Below are 20,720 nucleotides of genomic sequence, written 5' to 3'. Positions count from 1 at the left end.
TGCTGAAGACTGAAGTATTTCTTTTTGGTGGATGGACCCTTTAACTGAATACATGGAATAACTTGCTGCAGATGTAGAGCTATGAAAGTAGGGGTTATATATATTTTATCGCTTTCTTTGTGGCATTACCAACATTAAAAAGATGTATGGGAACGACCTTCCTATAGAGTTGTGTCACATTACCACTGTTCTCCTCTGTCATTCTGGGGTTAAGAGAGCACAGTTGCTGTTGCTATATCCAGTGTTTTCTCTCTCAAACTAGCAAGAATGTGTGTAGGGTCATCAGGGTCTCCAGAGAAGCACTCAAGAATCCTATACAGCAGCCTGTTATGGCCACCCAACAGTGAACGGCCATGGGATTATTTTCAGTTGCACTCATTTGGAGCCTGAAAGCTCTGATGGAGGATTCAGCCTGAACACTCACACACTTAGGGACGGAAAGGAACAAATGATCTTCTTTTCTGGCTTCCTGTGACTTGCACAAAAATGTCCTTGTGTTTTTATGAAAAGCAGATGGGAGTCATCTGACCACACAAAGCATTCCCTCTCTTGCCATGTGCTTTCCACGGTTCTGCTCTGAAAACTTCCCATTTAGTAGATTTTATTACTATGTAATAAGAAAACTTTCTGCTTCCTTCTACCATTCGTCACAGACAGCAATGCGACTTTCCTTTTGCATGTTCCAGACTATAAAGAAGCTTCACAAATCAGACATATTGGGGGTTATTTACGAAAGGCGAATCCACTTTTGCACTACAAGTGCACTGCAAGTAGATCGCTGTAGATCTAAAAGGGAAGCTCTGGAATTAGGGGAAGCTCTGCTGATGATTTTATCATCCAACCATGTGAAAGCAAAAATGCTGTTTTTTATTTTCCTTGTATGTCCCCCTCAGATCTACAGCGACTACACTTCCAAGTGTACTTGTAGTGCAAAGTGCATTTGCCTTTAGTAAATAACCCCCATTGCTTACTAACATTCGTAAATGGGAAATAAGGACAAAATAGGTCAGACCCATAGAGTTGTGTTTCTTTTGATGCAGGGAGGAAGCCATGCTGCCGAGCATTTCTCTAAATCCAGATGAGAATACATTATGGTCTGTGAACTGGTAACAGAGCGCCCATAATAGAGGAAAGATGGAGATTAGAAGAAGACATGACAGCAGATTTTCTCTGCAGTATTCCAGCACAGGTGTGTTTATAGATGTTATTGGTAGCTCTGCATAGAAACCAATCAGCTTCCAGGTTTTATTCCCAAAGCTTAACTGAAAAAAGCTGAAGTTAGAAGCTGATTGGCTACCATGCACATCTACACCAGATTTTGCACTCTCCATTATATTCACTTTTCTGGAGGCCCACATTTCCTACCTCTACTCCATTCCAGTGGTGCAGCTTTCATCAGTCTGTTCAACATTCAACACCTCTGGGAGCAGGGTTTGTCAATGTAACCTGCCAAATACTGTGGTTTCATCCTTTAAACCCCATCAGTGTTGTGGCCTATAGTGACATTGGGATTAGAAGAAGAATGGAATGTAATGGTGGACACTTTCATCAGCTCCCAGAACTGTCAAACACCTAAGATGCTTAGGCTCTGTTCACATTTGTGTAATGCAGGAACACAAACACAATTGTGAATTCTCCTTCAGCGAACAAAAACACACATCCTTTTTGCAGGTCTATTAATTCTTAATGGCACCCCAGCGCACCTTGGTAACCTGCCTGAGAAATCACGCACAACACAATCTAAAAAACAGGCGCTCACACTTCTTTCATCTGATTTTTATGCGTAGGGCTTACCATTAAAATTAATGGGCTGCCCTAAATGCAATGCACCAAAATGTGACTTTAGAGTTGGACCAGAGAGTTGGACTGCGGGGGAGGTGAAAACAATTGGGCTGATTTACCAAAGGAGTTTAAAATCTTCACTCAAAGGTTTTCTGTGATTATACTGTACATATCAATTATTAAATTATGCGCTGGAGCTGAGGAAGTATGAGGATCGGACTCCTCCACCGCCGCTGCCAGTGCCCACTGAAGGAGACACAGCAGGAGGAGAGGACACCACAGCAAGGTAAGTGCCGGTCCGGACCGTCCCGCAGAGAATGGGGGGGGGGGTTTGATGGGACAGTGAGGCTGCATTTGATGGGACACAGGCTGCATTTGATGGGACAGTGAGGCTGCATTTGATGGGACACAGGCTGCATTTGATGGGACAGTGAGGCTGCATTTGATGGGACACAGGCTGAATTTGATGGGACAGTGAGGCTGCATTTGATGGGACACAGGCTGCATTTGATGGGACAGTGAGGCTGCATTTGATGGGACACAGGCTGCATTTGATGGGACAGTGAGGCTGCATTTGATGGGACACAGGCTGCATTTGATGGGACAGTTAGGCTGCATTTGATGGGACAGTGAGGCTGCATTTGATGGGACACAGGCTGCATTTGATGGGACACAGGCTGCATTTGATGGGACAGTGAGGCTGCATTTGATGGGACAGTGAGGCTGCATTTGATGGGACATGGGCTGCATTTGATGGGGCACAGGCTGCATTTGATGGGACAGTGATGCTGCATTTGATGGGACACAGGCTGCATTTGATGGGACAGTGAGGGTGTATTTGATGGGACACAGGCTGCATTTGATGGGACAGTGAGGCAGCATTCGATGGGACAGTGAGGCTGCATTTGATGGGACACAGGCTGCATTTGATGGGACAGTTAGGCTGCATTTGATGGGACAGTGAGGCTGCATTTGATGGGACACAGGCTGCATTTGATGGGACACAGGCTGCATTTGATGGGACAGTGAGGCTGCATTTGATGGGACAGTGAGGCTGCATTTGATGGGACATGGGCTGCATTTGATGGGACAGTGAGGCTGCATTTGATGGGACAGTGAGGCTGCATTTGATGGGACAGTGAGGCTGCATTTGATGGGACATGGGCTGCATTTGATGGGGTACAGGCTGCATTTGATGGGACAGTGATGCTGCATTTGATGGGACACAGGCTGCATTTGATGGGACACAGGCTGAATTTGTTGGGACAGTGAGGCTGCATTTGATGGGACACAGGCTGCATTTGATGGGACAGTGAGGCTGCATTTGATGGGACAGTGAGGCTGTATTTGATGGGACACAGGCTGCATTTGATGGGACACAGGCTGAATTTGTTGGGACAGTGAGGCTGCATTTGATGGGACACAGGCTGCATTTGATGGGACAGTGAGGCTGCATTTGATGGGACAGTGAGGCTGCATTTGATGGGACAGTGAGGCTGCATTTGATGAGACACGGTGAGGCTGCATTTGATGGGCACAGTGGCTTCATAAGATGGACACACTGTATTTGATGGGGCGCAGTGGCAGCATTTGATGGCACAGTGGGAGCATTTGATATGGCACAGTGGCTGCATTTGATAGGCACAGTGGCTGCATTTGATGGGCACAGTGGCTGCATTTTGATGGGCACAGTGGCTGTGTTCGATGGGCACAATGGCTGTGTTTGATAGGCACAGTTGCTGTGATTGATGGGGTTTTTTTTCAAAACTTTTCAGTTTGTTTGCGCCCCACCAAAAAAAGTAGGATAAGATAGTTGTGAACAAAGCCCAAAACTGCACAGGCACCAGGATTTACATGTCATTGTTGGAGAGAGTAGTGTGATTTCTAAAAGTAATAATAAAAAAAAATGCAAATAACCATTACTTATCATGCATATCTGATGATAGGTCAACTTTGACCCCTTTAGGACAGCAATAAGCATATATGCATGGGCAGACAGGTGCGTCTTAATGTCCAGCTGCTGTATATCTGTGTCGCTGTCTTGTTCTGGGGCACACTCCAATGGTGGCCCTAGAACTGTGACTGAGTTGTCACCAACAGCAAACAGTCAACTACCGACGATTGGGGGCCAATAGTATGGGCTTACAAAGACGTTAGCACTGTGCAACCAATCATAGTGCCACATGATCAGGAGTCCCTCCTACCAGCCTTGGGTGGTATAGCCCTTTTAAAGCGCCAATTTGAAACCTTTATCATGTTTTTATTTCCCTGAGTTTCTGCCACCAGGACTGCAAGTGATAACTCTCTGCTGGAGACAGAGACAACTATAAAAGCACATTGATTTAATAGAATGTTGGTTAGAAAATCTGTCAGGTTTATTGCTCTTCATGTTTTCTGTCCTGGTGACACTCTCATCCTCTTATTTCTTGCCCTGATGTTGCTAAGAAGAAATGTCCCCAGTGAGGATACAGACAGCAATAAAAACTTTCTATGGTTATAAAGTCATACTTATCTGCTCTGTGCAATTGCACAGAGCAGCCCCTTACCACCTTTCCTGTGGTACCCCACTGGCTTTCTCCGCTCCTTCTCCTTTGTGAGTGCCGTTAGAGCAAGCGGGCTGCTATAGGGGCATTTGTGCGGGTGGGCTCTATTTGCATCCATAGACACAGACAGCATGGCCCAGCCCTGCATCCCCCCTCCCTCCTCATAGGACTTTATTGACAGCAGTAGGAGCCAATGCCACCCCCCCCCCCCCCCCGTGTCCTGTGAGAAGAGGAAGAGGGGGAGCACTGCTTCAGAGGGGCACAGGGCACACCTCTGGATTAAGAAAAGTTTCAGGTAAGTGTTTAGGGAGGTGGGGGCAATGCAACTACTGGGATGTTTTTTTTAACTTAATGCAGGGAATGCATTCAGGTAAAAAAAAAATGTTGACTTTAAAATCACTTTAACAGATTCTGGCTCTTATCTGCTCTGTTGAAAAAGAAAATAAAAAGTTTTGTTTGGATTTATTCTTTAGGCCCAATTTACATCTGTGGTCAGGGGTCTCCCCCCAACCACCCCTTTAAGCTCTTCAGAGCTTCAGAGCTCTTCAGAGGGTGATGCAAGTGTGAACCAACCATTAAAGTGTAAGTACCATATTTATCGGTGTATAACACGCACAGGCGTATAACACGCACATTCATTTTCAGAGGGAAGTTTCAGGAAAAAAACTTAAATTTTAAATAAGGAACTTTGAAGCAAAATAAGGGTCAGTGCCCATCTGCAGCCTCACAAGTGCCATCAATGCAGCCTCATCAGTTTATATCAATGCAGCCTCACCATTGCCTTCAGTGCAGCCTGATCGATGCCCATCTGCAGCCTAGAGGGGACAGGGAGGGGGGTGGGATGAGCACCGACAGATTACATACAGTGAGAATCTCCTATGATAGACAGAACAGTGGTCCAATGGCAGCCCAGGAGACGGGACTTCCTATTACAGAGGCCACCAAGTAAACAGGAGTTTCTCACTGTATGTAATCTGACGGCGCTCGTCCTGCCCCCTTCCCTGTCCCCCCCCCCCCGAGGCAGCTAAAATTAAAGTATTGGCGTATAACACGCACACACTATTTGCACCCAATTTTCATGGTGAAAAAGTGAGTGCTATACACCAATAAATACAGTAAGTACGTGTGAACACAGATTTTCCTACTCTTAAATACAGAATATATATAAAAACTGAGTCTTTCACTTTAGTTTTCTCTTATATTTCTTTCCTTATTCAGTTGTTTTTTAACCGGGCAATGCACAAAACTTTCTCTTCATACAACATGTTCCATAATGGAGAAACTGCAACAGTCTTCAGCAGAGACAGAGTTTAGGAAGGAGTGCTAGTGGCCCATCCTATTGCTAATCTGTTGCTTGGATCCCAAGGAAAAGTATAGCTTCCCTTGGCTGTCTGCCATGAAGTTATCATCGTGCTTGGCCTGCTAGGAGGCAACATGTGTAGCACACTAGCTACATCTGTTTAGGATCGAATACCCTTCCTTCCAGCTCTATGACTCTGAGTATTGAGCAATGGGTGGTTCCCGTCTCTTCTTCTGAGGCCTTCAAAATATATACACATTCCCTCAGTATGACTGGAATGCTAAGATGAGGTTATGTAGCCAGAAATAGTCCCCCCATGCTGAATTCACAGTTTAAAGAATGCCTATGCTCTAACTGGAATACAGCATTGTTTTAAATGTTTTAAAATCTAGCTAATTAAGCTTTGACTTGACATGGGGGGGGGGGCTTTTTTCTTTTTTCTCACTTCTTTGTGGCCCTCAGTCAGTTTCAAACTGTACATGGCCCCAGCTGTTCTCCAGTCGATAAAGGCTTCACTTCCTTAGATAACTCTGCAGCGGAATACTTCAGGAAATGGTTTATGGCCTCTTTCTCTTAGATAAAATGCTGTATATTGCAATTGTTACTATGATGAGGGTTCCTTGCTATATATTTTTTTTCTGGAGTGAAATAGGTGTGGCTCTCAGTAGACATACAGTATCTCACAAAAGTGAGTACACCCCACACATTTTTGTAAATATTTTATTCTATCTTTTCCTGTGACAACGCTGAAGAAATCACACTTTGTCATTTACAATGTAAAGTAGTGAGTGTACAGCTTGTATAACAGTTTAAATTTGCTGTCCCCTCAAAATAACTCAACACACAGCCATTATTGTCTAAACCGCTGGCAACAAAAGTGAGTACACCCCTAAGTGAAAATGTCCAAATTGGGCCAGATTAGCCGTTTTCCCTCCCGGTGTCATGTGACAAGGTCTCAGGTGTGAAAGGGGAGCAGATGTGTTAAATTTGGTGTTATCACTCTCACTCTCTCATACTGGTCACTGGAAGTTCAACATGGCACCTCATGGCAAAGAACTCTCTGGGGATCTGAAAAAAAGAATTGTTGCTCTACATAAAGATGGCCTAGGCTATAAGAAGATTGCCAGGACCCTGAAACTGAGCTGCAGCACGATGGCCAAGACCATACAGCGGTTTAACAGGACAGGTTCCACTCAGAACAGGCCTCGCCATGGTCCGCCAAAGAGGTTGAGTGCACGGCTCAGCATCATATCCAGAGGTTGTCTTCGGGAAATAGACGTATGAGTGCTGCCAGAATTGCTGCAGAGGTTGAAGGGGTGGGGGGGTCAGCCTGTCAATGCTCAGACTATACGCGCACACTGAATCAAATTGGTCTGAATGGCTGTCGTCCCAGAAGGAAGCCTCTTGTAAAGATGATGCACAAGAAAGCCTGCAAACAGTTTGCTGAAGACAAGCAGACTAAGGACATGGATTACTGGAACCATGCCCTGTGGTCTGATGAGACCAAGATAAACTTAATTAGTTCAGATGGTGTCAAGCGTGTATGGCAGCAACCAGGTGAGGAGTACAAAGACAAGTGTGTCTTGCCTACAATCAAGTATGGTGGTGGGAGTGTCATGTTCTGGGGCTGCATGAGTGCTGCTGGCACTGGGGAGCTACAGTTCATTGAGGGAACCATGAATGCCAACATGTACTGTGACATACTGAATCAGAGCATGATCCCCTCCATTCGGAGACTGAGCCGCAGGGCAGTATTCCAATATGATAACGACCCCAAACACACCTCCAAGACGACTACTGCCTTGCTAAAGAAGCTGAGGGTAAAGGTGATGGACTGGCCAAGCACGTCTCCAGACCTAAACCTTATTGAGCATCTGTGGGGCATCCTCAAATGGAAGGTGGAGGAGTGCAAGATCTTTAACATCCACCAGCTCTGTGATGTTGTCATGGAAGTGGACTCCAGTGATGCTCTGGTGAACTCCATGCTCAAAAGGGTTAAGGGAGTGCTGGAAAATAATGGTGGTCACACAAAATAGTGACACTTTGGGCCCAATTTAGACATTTTCACTTAGGGGTATACTCATTTTTGTTATACATAAAAATCAACACAAATGTGACTATCAGCTGTGCAGCATGATAGTAATTAACTAAATATAAAAAATGCAGGAAGCCAAATACAATATTGTATTATTATAGTGAGTCCATGATCATATTAACGACCAATAACGTGAACATTATGGTCATATAAATGTTCAACAAAGGTGAGCAGTATAAATGTAAGATGAGTGAGAGGTATCTCAAGGGTGCTACGTGGTTTCACAGAGGTGGTGTTCCAATACTCAGTATCCACAGCAAAGAATGAATGGAGCAAATACGCTTTCCGGAACAGGTGGACACGTTTGCCGTACGGCTAGGTGTCATACAGGCTTAAGGATTGATCGATCCAAATAGATGTTTGTTGTAGAGGCGTATACGGCAGGTTCCACTGGTTCCTTTGTAGCAATGGTAAACGACCTAAAGACATCAGATGTTCCAGGTCTGGTTGTACGCACTTCTCTGACAGGTGTATATAGGAGGAATGCACCTTTCACAAAGCCATCATGGGGACATGGAAAAGGAAAAAAAGGCTCCACATAGTGCTTAAATCCAAAGAAGCAGGTTTATTTTAAACCAAATAGGGTAAAAATCCAGATAACAGCAGCCAAGATAAAAGTGATCACAATAAAAAGTAGCGTGGTACCAGGAACAAAAAATCAATCACAACCCGACATGTTTCGGACTAGAGGTCCTTCTACTGGGGCATATGCCCCACCTGAGACCTTGTCACATGACACCGGGAGGGAAAACGGCTAATCTGGCCCAATTTGGACAGTTTCACTTAGGGGTGTACTCACTTTTGTTGCCAGCGGTTTAGACTTTAATGGCTGTGTGTTGAGTTATTTTGAGGGGACAGCAAATTTAAACTGTTATACAAGCTGTACACTCACTACTTTACATTGTAAATGACAAAGTGTGATTTCTTCAGCGTTGTCACAGGAAAAGATAGAATAAAATATTGCTTTGTTACAATGTAACAAAGTGTCATTTCTTCAGTGTTGTCACATGAAAATATATAATAAAATATTTACAAAAATGTGAGGGGTGTACTCACTTTTGTGAGATACTGTAATTCGGCTTCTTGAAGATTTATTCCACTTAATTCTGTCCACAGTTTTATTTGAGTTTGATGGGGCAGAAAAATGGAAAGTGTGAAATAGAAACTGGAGTGGGTTCCATGTCTATTTAACAAAGGGATTGTGGCAGTTTTCAACATAATTAAGGTGATGGTAAAGCTTTGAGTTTTTTTATTAAAATAACAAACATGTCATGCTTACCTCCTCTTGGCAATGATTTTGCACAGAGCAGCCCTTATCCTCCTATTCTGGGGTCCTCCACCAGCGCTCCTGGCTCCTCCCCCCACCATGTGCCTCCATAGCAAGCCGATTGATACGTGCATGACCGCTCCCAAGCCCCACTCTGTGTGTCCATAAGACACACAAAGCGCTGCTTGGCCTAGCTCTTCATTCCCTCCTTACTGGCTGTGATTGCCAATGGCTCCCGCTTCTATATCTGAGCCAATGAGGAGGGAAAGAGCTGAGAGAGCTGCTGCTCTTATGCACATCTCTGGATCGAGATCGGGCTCAGGTAAGCATAAGGGGGGGGCTAAGGGGGAGGAGCATGCAGAAGGTATTTTACCTTTAAGCAGAGAATGCATTATAGTGATACTAAAGTCTTGTTTTTTTTGTCGAAAAATAACAAACATGGCATAATTACCTGCTCTGTGTAATGGTTTTGCACAGAGAAACCTGGATCCTCCTCATCTTGGGTCCCTCTTCGGTGCTCCTGGCCCCACCCTCCTGCCAAGTGGACCCCAGAGCAAACAGCTTGCTATGGGGGCACCCGAGCCGACCCGCTGCTCTGTGTGTCCATTCAGACACGGAGCCAGGGCTTGGCCCCACCCCCTCCATCTCCTGATTGGCTCACTGACTCTTATTGACTTTTATCGTTCTAAGGTAAGTATTTCATAATGTGCTAGTGTGCAATGCATACTGCCTGGCGAATACTAGTGCGCAGGCCACTCGTGCACGGGATGACATCAATGGACGTAGTCCCGGCAAAGCAGGTCCGCACTGTAGCTGTCATTTGGCTATAGCGCGGATCTATAGTGGTTAACCACTTGAGAATTTTCCCCCTTAATGACCAGGCCATTTTTTTGCGATATGGCACTGCGTCGCTTTAACTGCGCGGTCGTGCGACGTTGTACCCAAACAAAATTGATGTCCTTTTTTTCCCACAAATAGAGCTTTCTTTTGGTGGTATTTGATCATCTCTGCTTTTTTTATTTTTGGCACTATAAACAAAGAAAGAGCGACAATTTTGAAAAAAATTTAACTTTTTGCTATAATGCATATCCAAAAAAAGCGAGCCGACGTACAATGACATCTGTGACAAGTGACAAGTGTGTTTCTTCTCTCATTTTGAAGATGTGGACTTCAATCACCTGTTATTCCTGCCTAATTACATCTGGCTTGTGGGCGGGGTCTTAGAAATCTGTGACACTGTTTTGATGTTGAATTTTAAAAGCAGCGGAAAGCCTGCTGATCTCACAGGTTTTCTAATCTGACAGAACACCGCTGCTTTTAAAATTTAACATTAAAACAGTCTGACTGATTTCAAAATACTGTATTTCAATATATAAGCTAATTTTACCATTAAAAATACTGTATTTATCGGCGTATAACACGCACAAGCATATAACACGCACATTCATTTTAAGAGGGAAGTTTCAGGAAAAAAAACTTACATTTTAAATAAGGAACTTTGAAGCAAAATAAGGGTCCGTGCCCATCTGCAGCCTCACCATTGCCATCAACGCAGCCTGAACAATGCCCATTTGCAGCCTCACAACCAGCCTTATCAGTCCACATCAATGCAGCCTCACCAATGCCATCAATGCAGCAGCCTCACCAATGCCATCAATGCAGCAGCCTCACCATTGCCATCAATGCAGCAGCCTTGCCATTGCCATCAATGCAGCAGCCTTGCCATAGCCATCAATGCAGCAGCCTCACTATTGCCATCAATGCAGCAGCCTCACCATTGCCATCAATGCAGCAGCCTCACCATTGCCATTAATGCAGCAGCCTCACCATTGCCATTAATGCAGCAGCCTCACCATTGCCATCAATGCAACAGCCTCACCATTGCCATCAATGCAGCAGCCTCACCATTGCCATCAATGCAACAGCCTCACCATTGCCATCAATGCAGCAGCCTCACCATTGCCATCAGTGCAGCCTGATTGATGCCCATCTGCAGCCTAGAGGGGACAGGGAGGGGGGCGGGATGCACGCCGACAGATTACATACAGTGAGAATCTCCTATGATAGACAGAACAGTGGTCCAATGGCGGCCCAGGAGATGGGACTTCCTATTACAGAGGCCGCCAAGTAAACAGTATGTTTACTCACTGTATGTAATCTGACGGCACTCGTCCCGCCCCCCTCCCTGTCCCCTCCAAGGCAGCTAAAATTGAAGTATTGGCATATAACACGCACACGCTATTTGCACCCGATTTTCATGGTGAAAAAGTGAGCGTTATACGCTAATAAATACAGTAAGTGTGAAATGCAAGACTTCGGTGGGTTTAAAAAGATGTCTGCTTGAAGCCTTCTGACTGTAGCCTTACTGCGGACGAATGCGGGGTGTACCAAGATGGCTGCGATGGAATGTCACTTCCGTTACCTAATCTGACGGGTCGCCAATTCTGACGGAACACCTGCACACATTCTGTGTGTGGGGAAAGTGTTCTTGGGAGATGTAGTTCTGGAGGCGTGACTATACTATTGGGAACTGAGCTCCTAGCAGCTGCCTCCGCAGGAATTTTACAAACTGAGTAATGATGTCACAGAAATGAAATAAAAGCTGTTTCTCACTACAGGAACAAGGTAAAGGAAAAATGAATGCTGAGACATTGATAACATAGGGTTTTACAGTAAATGTACATAATGGCTGGGCTCCCCCTCAAGGACTTGAATTTATAGATGGTTGAAGGATGCTGCTAGTGATGACTTTACAGAAATGAAATAAATTCAGTTTCTTATTACAGGAACAAGGTAAAAGTAAATTTAATGCTGAGACATGCATAGAGGGAGATTTTGTAAATTTGGGTAAAGGCTGGGCTTCCTCTCAAAGACTTCAATTTGGAGATGGGTAAAGGGTGCTGGTTTGTTAATGGGCCAGTAGACCTAACAGTTCATACTTCATTAACTGCTAATGAATTGGTTTTGGACAGAAATCAGACTGTCGGCTATTAACCTCTACTATCCGATAGCCACCAACGTTGTTAGGAAATGTCTGCTGGTTGGCTAGAAGTAGGGCACACAGGGGAAGATTTACTAAAACTGGAGCACTCAGAATCTGGTGCAGCTGTGCATGGCAGCCAATCAGCTTCTAACTTCAGCTTGTTCAAGTAAGCTTTGACAATAAAACCTGGAAACTGATTGGTTTTTATGCAGAGCTGCACCAGATCTTACACACTCACGCTTTAGTAAAATGTGTTAGCCATAGAGAGAAGAAAAAGAAGTGGAAAGTCTGAGTATGCATTTTTTTGGCTTAGTGCATTATTGTAAGCTTTCTTGATTTCTTGTCTCTTAATTCAGTAAATGAATGGCAAAGCCAAGCCACTCAATGTAGGTGGTGTAAGAAAGAGATAAAGAAAGTGACTTTTAAAGAAAAAAAGCTAATAAATAATTTCATAAATATTTCATTTAATATTATTCATACATTTATTACATTTTCCACCCTAATACATAATACACACAATGAGAATATTGGACAAATGATAGAATGTTTTTTTTGCATGCTGAGTCTCATATTGAAAATAAATACAGTGCCTTGAAAAAGTATTCATACCCGTTGACATTTTCCACATTTTGTCATGTTACAACCAAAAACTTAAATGTATTTTACTGGGATTTTATATGATAGACCAACACGAAGTGGCACATAATTGTGAAGTGGAAGGAAAATGATAAATGGTTTTCAACATTTTTTACATATAAATATCTAAAAAATGTGGCATGCATTTGTATTCAGCCCCCCGAGTCAATACTTTGTAGAACAACCTTTCACTGCAATTACAGTTGCAAGTCTTTTTGGGGATGTCTCTACCAGCTTTGCACATCTAGAGAGTGAAATTCTCCATCCTTCCTTGCAAAATAGCTCAAGCTCTGTCAGATTGGATGGAGAGCGTCTGTGAACAGCAATTTTCAAGTCTTGCAACAGATTCTCAATTGGATCTAGGTCTGGACTTTGACCTGGCCATTCTAACACATAAATATGCTTTGATCTAAACCATTCCATTGTAGCTCTGGCTGTATGTTTAGGGTCATCGTCCTGCTGAAAGGTGAACCTCCGCCCCAGTCTCATGTCTTTTGCAGACTCTAACAGGTTTTAGTCTAAGATTGCCCTGTATTTGGCTCCATCTATCTTCCCATCATCTCAGACCAGCTTCCCTGTCCCTGCTGACGAAAACCATCCCCACAATATGATGTTGCCGCCACCATGTTTCACAGTGGAGATGGTGTGTTCAGGGTGATGTGCAGTTTTAGTTTTCCGCCACACATAACTTTTTTACTTTTAGACCAAAAAGTTCAATTTTGGTCTCATCTTACCAGAGCACCTTCTGCCACATGTTTGCTGTGCCCCTACATGGCTTCTCACAAACTGCAAACTGTACTTCTTATGGCTTTCTTTCAACAATGGCTTTCTTCTTGCCACTCATCCATAAAGGCCAGATCTGTGGAGTGCACGACTAATAGTTGTCCTGTGGACAGATTCTCCCATATGAGCTGTGGATCTCTGCAGCTCCTCCAGAGTTACCATGGGCCTCTTGGCTGCTTCTCTAATTAATGCTCTCCTTGCCCAGCCTGTCAGTTTAGGTGGACAGCGATGTCTAGGTAGGTTTTCAGTTGTGCCATACTCTTTCCATTTTCAGATGATGGATTGAACAGTGCTCTATCAGATGTTCAAAGCTTGGGATATTTTTCCAGAGCCATCTATGTTCCCCAGACAACAAGCTGTTGGTGGCCATAACTGACACCCGTGATTTGCCAGAGTTTGTGGTCCGCTTTGGCAGTTCTCTTTGGTCAATTGGTGGTCAAAACAGTAATAAAGCAGTATCTCCTTAGACAAAACCCCTCTTAACTGCTTCATAGTTCAGTTTCTTAAAGCGGAACTATACCTACCAATTTAATTATTTTAAAAACAGTTATATTCTGGCATGGCAGGAATGCTAACTGTCACACTTGTTTGTGCTCTCAACCAAACTGTCAAACCATCAAATGGCTGGTATCATAACTGATCAAATGTGCAGCACCATGCCAGTTGTAGATCAAACAGTAACTAAGATGGCAGCTTCCTTGGCTAAAAAGAATAGGAGGGTTTAGTTCTGCTTTAACACAGGGCATACTAGCTTCATGGAAGGCTACCTCCTTGGTCTTAGTACACTGAACAGGCGTGCTCCCAAGTTTGCCAACACAAGGTGACTGAAAAAATTACACAGAATATCAAGTATCAAATAACATAAACATGGTTAAGTACAGTTAACCGCTTGGGAGTCTGGATCATTCACCGAGTATGTTTAAACCATCGAGTTCCATAAAGGCAGGCTTCCTGATAGCAATTACAACCAGAAAAGTGTAGAGAAACTAAAGAGAATGCAAGTAAGGAGGAAAAAAGGAATAGATAAAAGGGATGGGAGGGGAGCAAGTATCATAGACTCAGTGCTGTCTCAGGCTATAAGCTATAGACAGCCTAAATTGGCTGGGTGTAAAGGAAAAGGAAAAGTTAATCCAGGGTTCACAGATTTTGAGAAACTTAAAGTGGGAGTCCCCTAAAATGGTAAACATCTCTTCATTGATCATCAAGGTGGTTTCTTCCAGACCTGGGCAATGGTCCACTTAGCAGACAAAAAAACAAATAGGTCAATTTCTGTTGATAGGCAAAAAGACCTGGAATAGGGCAATGTAATAGAGCCAACTTGGCATTCTTGTGGATCGTGAGGAGGAACAGGGTATGTAACAGAACAAAGACCTTGGATCAAAAAGCAATCAGCCGTTGGCACGACTAACAAATATGGAGTACATCCCCTCACTGGCCACAATTCCCGAAGCGTCTATTGCTGCACCTAGGGTTCGCATGAGCTATCCGAGCCAGATGCTTATTTTTGACACAGTTCCCTTGCACAAGGCCTGCCGGAGCCATGGGGTGGGAACCCCTCTTTTATAGATCCTCAGTCTGCTCATCCATTACTTGCATAACCAGTAAATAAAACTTTTTACATTCTACTTCTTTGTCAGCAGCTGTGGACAAAATGGCTTCACCTATGATATGTTTAGAAACTGATATGTGAACAACTCACTAACAGTACTTAAACAAAGCTCGGGCCCATATAGAAATGCAGATTAAATGTGCATAACCCCTTTTCCGGAGGGTGACAGATGGGTTTGAGGTCTCTTCTACAAATGAGATATTGTCATCCTCCACTTCAGAAAATATAAGTGCCACTTTGACCTATATTGGTATATGGGCCCAATCTTTGAGGTCAGGGCATAATTGACACGAAGGTGGAACACGATTTGTTTTTCATGTTTGCTGTGGAGCACTGGAGTTGTGGTGTCGCAAAGCCTGAAATATCTTTACTTTAAAAGGACTTTGAAGTCATGGATGTACATTATATTATATTGTTTATGACATATTTCCTTGTTTTGTCATTGATGAAATGTTGTTTTTATTAGCACTGTTTTGTTGTTGAATTTAAGCAGTGCGACACTATATTGTATTGCTATTTAATGTTGATTTGGGAGCACATATGAGGTGTCAGCAGCAGCTTGGTGTGTCATTTTGAACACATTACTGTTTAGAATTACTCAGGGCTTTTTTTCTCAGAGAGTGGGTGCAGGAACCCCCCCCCCCTTCTGAGTTACTCGTTGTCGCCGCCCCCTACCCACCTCCGAGCACTGTTACTTGGTTCCACCCCTAACTACCTCCCAGTACCGTTCCTTTTAGAGTATACAGAGATAAGTATGATTTTGTGGTGCTAAATAATTTGTATGGAACAAGAAAATCAGTAAACTAGATCCCCTGCAGCCAGTAACAATAGACCCCCCTAGCAACAGTAAGTAGACCCCCCCAGCAACAATAGACCCCCCCCCACACACACACAACAATAAACCCCCCTTGCAGCAAAGTATCACCTCAGCAAAAAGACCCCCTGCAGCTACAACAGATCTCCCAGCAGCCAGTATCAATAGCCCCCCTGGCAACCAGCAAAACTAGACCTCTCCCTCAACAGTTACATAATTCTAACTGCTGAACTCTGTATGCTATGCTGCACGTTGCTCACTCCTAACTGTTACACTTCCAGTATACAAAGTGCAATGGTCAGGAGTAATTAACATACAGCAACTCCTGCACCCTCTTTCAACACTGCATTTTCTTCATACACGTCTACCACTACTCTCTCCCAAGCACACCTCTGCCACCAATGTGCCCCTCTGCAGTCATTACTGTACCCCTGCTTCTGCATCTGCAGCCTTTTTACAACCCCACCATGCCCACATACCCCTGTGCATGTACTTTACCTTTTGATAGCAGATAGAACAGCAAAGTGTGAGGAGGAGTGGCACACTTATGGGTGACTGGCCCTGCGTCTATGCCCCACCAGGCCCTTCAAGCATCCCAGCAGTGCCCTGTCCTGGAGCTGGTATCTCCCCTGTTCATGCAGCCTGCTCATTGGTACATGCCTGGTCACATGATGGTATGAAGTGTGCGGCTTGTCAGTACAGTTTGTGCTGATATTCAGAAAAGCTGGTGATTAGGTGCCCTGAGACATGAGTAGGGTAACTAATTGTAGCATCAAGACCCAAGACACCCAGTAAGATATGAGGGCCACATGCCCCCAAGGCTCAATGCTAGTGATGTCACAGAGAAGCACGCAGTAAATGGCCAGTGCCAGGAGGTGACAGTGCACAGTAACTCAAAAAAGTCTGGCGATACCCAGGAGCAAAACTAGTCCAATTTGTATTTACTTTTTTCAGCCTCTCTTGCACCATAAACACATTTGGAATTCAAAAATTACATTTTTGATCTGACGCACAGGATTTTACTGAACTTTAAAAAGAGGCAAGAGAATTTTGTGAGTGGGCAGTGCTTAAACCGATAGTCCACCCACAATTTACTCCTTTGCATGATCACTAGATTCTTCTTTTTCCATAAGTAAGATGTGTTTGTTACCATGTTACCATGGAGATAATATTCTAATTATTGTACACACAGTGTCACTTTGGTTACTGGAGGTAAGCAGTAAATAAATGCATTATACATCATACTAAGAAAAAAGGAACCATATCTTCTGTTTTCAATAGCAAATGTTATCTCACCATAAAGTAACACCAATCAAATGTGCCTGTACCCATAGTGCCATATACCCAGCAATCACTTCTACTGAATTATACACCACAGTCCACAAATCACAAATTTGCGAAACCCCTACATGGCCAATAACTGATCTTTTACTGTTACATGGAAAATCCAGCTAACTTCTACGGAGCAGATATTTCAGTCTAACCGTTATTTTTAGACAAAGACACTTCCACAGCTGCGTATGGAACACAACGATCAGGACTGTTAAGGAAGGAGAGTATTTTTTTCATCTAAAATGTGAGCCACATGCAGGGTGAAATCTGTTACTGGTAAAGTCTATTTCATGCATCCCCCTACATACCGGGGCCCCTCATCCTAGACTATGTCCAACATCTGTCTCTTTTTACTCTTCGAGGAAGAAACTATAAACCAAGGGAGAGCAAACCAGATCCTAGATCACCATTTGATCCTGAGTTTTCCCATTTGCAAATCAGAATGTGTTTGATTTTAAAAAGCTCACTCATTTCTCATTAAAATAGGAAAAGTCGAGGGACAAGATCAAGATACACTAGTATTCAATTTAGATATAATCTACAATCCTTTATTCTGTGTAATCTCTGTTCTTTACATGGGGACTGCATGATAAATACACAATTCATGTGGTCCTCAATGCAGTATGCATTGTGGGTGCATGCAGACTAACAGTGCGCCGTGCCTTCAGGAATGTGTGAATATGTAGTCATCATGCAATCTTCAAAATACTTAGTTGTAAATGTACTTGAATTTTCCAGTAGTGGTCCATCCAATGAGGCTGTCTTACTAAAGGAGTTAAGAATCCTCCTTCAGTTTACTAAATGAGTTGAGAATATTCACTCAGTTTACTAAATGATTTAAGAATCTTCACTCAATTTACTATAGGAGTTCAGAATCTTCATTCAATTTACTAAGGGAGTTTAGACTCTTTACTCAGTTTACTAAAGGAGTTAAGCATCTCCCCTCAGTTTACTATAGGAGCTCAGAATATTCACTCAGTTTAATATAGGATTTGAGAATCTTCACTCAGTTTACTATAGGGGTGGGGTTGGGAATTTTTACTGCATAAAATTAGTGAAGACTCACTTTAATTATGCAATTGTGTAAAAAGCAAATTCCTATTTATTTATTTAATCTTCTCATGATTAGTTATTCAGAGTAAACACAGCTAACATTCTCTACCCCAATGTGTAATGTTTATGATTTAACCTATATGTAGTCTATAGCTGTTTTACAAATAATACCAGTATAATAAAATAAATTTATATTCTCTTCTCCATCGTAGGTATATGTTTCTGTAGCACGAAATAGCTTGCCAAGGTTTACTTGCATCTGTAGTTTTCCTGTAAATACATATCTGGCTATGTGTAGTTCACACTAGTAAAAACACAGTAAGAATAAAATAACTCACCTTTTCTAAGTAAAAAGTGAATAAATAGTCCTCTTGAAAGAGATGCTTTTCTTGCACTCGCCGCCTGTGTCTGTAGACCTCTGTTCACTTACAAGTGATGCCTGAGAGCGAGTTTACACAAAGTTGTTTGCACTAAGGCACTCCTCCCTTCTGCAAAACTTGAGGAGACCTATACCCTCCCCACACCCTTCTCAACCACACGTCAAAGAGAACTTTGCTGAGCATATTAATCACATCTCCCCCCCCCCTTCTAACACCACCACCCTTCCCCTTTCTAGAACTGGGCAGTTCTCCAGGACTCACTTTCTGCAACTGTCTTTGCAGACAGATGTTTTCATTTAACTTAAAAAGTGCATGCAGTTAAGACAGCATATCATTCTAAGCATTAAACCTTTTGGTTTTGTAATTTGTGTATGCCTACCTTAGACATACTAGGTTATATTTGTTACACAAGCCTAATCGCAAATATTTGCAACTTTTTTATTCGATAATTTTATACACTTTTAATAATTATGTTATACAGCAATGAAAGTAAATATTGAGGATGCTAGAGGTGAAGTAATTTATTTTATTTCTATTAAACCGAAAGTGAGAGACCCAACATGTTACGTGCTTTGAGTTAAATGATTTCTTTTCCCAAACTGACTAAATGAAATATACAGGTAATCTGACCTCTGTTAGCTCAATCCAAAAACTGCAGATATCCAAAAATACCATCCAGTCTTTTTGTTGTTAAAGTAAAACCATAGACAACATTTCTTTTTCACTTTGGATAGAGCAAAAAAGGGTTATAACCGCTGTCAGATTTTTTTTTTCACCATCTGTGTCCCATTATGGATATTTCCCTTCACTTCCTGTCCCACAGTCAAACAGGAAGTGAGATCCTTTAACCACCTCCTGTACCATTTCTGCATCCTCTAAACATCTCCTGTACCATGTCCGCATCCTCTAACTGTCACCTGTACCATGTCAACATCCTCTAACCACCTCCTGTACCATGTCTGCAGTCTCTGATCACCTCCTGTATCCTGTCCACATCCTCTAACCACCTCCTGTACCATGTCTGCAGTCTCTGATCACCTCCTGTATCCTGTCCACATCCTCATACCACCTTCTGTACCATGTCCGCTTCCTCTAACCACCTCTTGTACCATCTCTGCATCCTCAGACCACCTCATTTATCATGTCTGCATCCTCTAACCACCTCCTGTACCATCTCCTCATCCTTTAACCATCTCCTGTATCATGTCCTCATCCTCTAACCACCTCCTGTACCATGTCCGCATCCTCTGACTACCTCCTGTATCATGTCCGCATCCTCTATCCATCTCCTGTACCATGTTCGCATCCTCTAACCAACTCCTGTATCCCGTTGGCATCCTCTAACCACCTCCTGTACCATGTCTGCATTCTCTGACCACCTCCTGTATCATGTCTGCATCCTCTAACTATTTCCTGTACCATGTCTGCTTCCTCTAACCATCTCCTGTATCATGTCCGCATCCTCTAACCACCTCTTGTATTATGTCCGCATCCTCTAACCATCTCCTATACCATGTCCACATCCTCTGACCGCCTCTTGTATCATGTCAGCATCCTCTAACCATCTCCTGTACCATGTCCACATCCTCTGACCACCTCCTTTATCATACCCGCATCCTCTAACCATCTCCTGTACCATGTCCGCATCCTCCAACCATCCCCTGTATCATACCCACATCCGCTAACCATCTCCTGTACCATGTCCAAATGTAAATGTTATTTTTTTATGTGACCCTCACAGATCCCCTGAAACCCATCCAAGGACTGCTTAGGGGTCCATGGACCACAGGTAAGAACCCCTGGTTTAAATGGTTTTAACCACTTGCTGCCCGCCATATAGCAAAATGACAGCGGCAAAGTGATTGCGATATCCTGACCGGACGTCATATGACGTTCTCAGGATATTAAGTCACTGCGCGCCCCTGGGGGTGCGCATCGCGGCGTTCGTTGTAGCGGCGTGTCAGTCTGAGACACCGCAACTCTCGATCTAGGTAAAGAGTCTCTGACGGAGACTCTTTACCACGTGATCAGCCATGTCCAATCATGGCTGATCACAATGTAAACAGGAAAAGCCGTTGATCGGCTTCTCTTCACTCGCATAAAGGAGAGCTGATCGGCATCTCTCCTGATGGAGGGGGGCGGG

At 43.5% G+C, this 20,720-nt stretch overlaps 1 protein-coding gene across 1 annotated transcript in view; it reads right to left on the bottom strand.

Annotated features, from left to right (window-relative positions):
* EMP3 (epithelial membrane protein 3 (MAM blood group)) overlaps positions 1-18,742 on the bottom strand; it is a 74,487-nt gene extending 55,745 nt beyond the window's left edge. The window contains exon 1 of the mRNA XM_073602751.1: positions 18,536-18,742. The gene's annotated coding sequence lies outside the window, so the exon portion shown is untranslated. The remainder of the gene's footprint in view (positions 1-18,535) is intronic.
* Positions 18,743-20,720: the final 1,978 nt, after the last annotated feature.

Source organism: Aquarana catesbeiana, linkage group LG10 (assembly GCF_042186555.1).
Source record: "Aquarana catesbeiana isolate 2022-GZ linkage group LG10, ASM4218655v1, whole genome shotgun sequence".
NCBI classification, from domain to species: Eukaryota; Metazoa; Chordata; class Amphibia; order Anura; family Ranidae; genus Aquarana; species Aquarana catesbeiana.
Note: the sequence above shows the minus strand (reverse complement) of the source record. Positions and strands in the feature narration are given on the sequence as shown.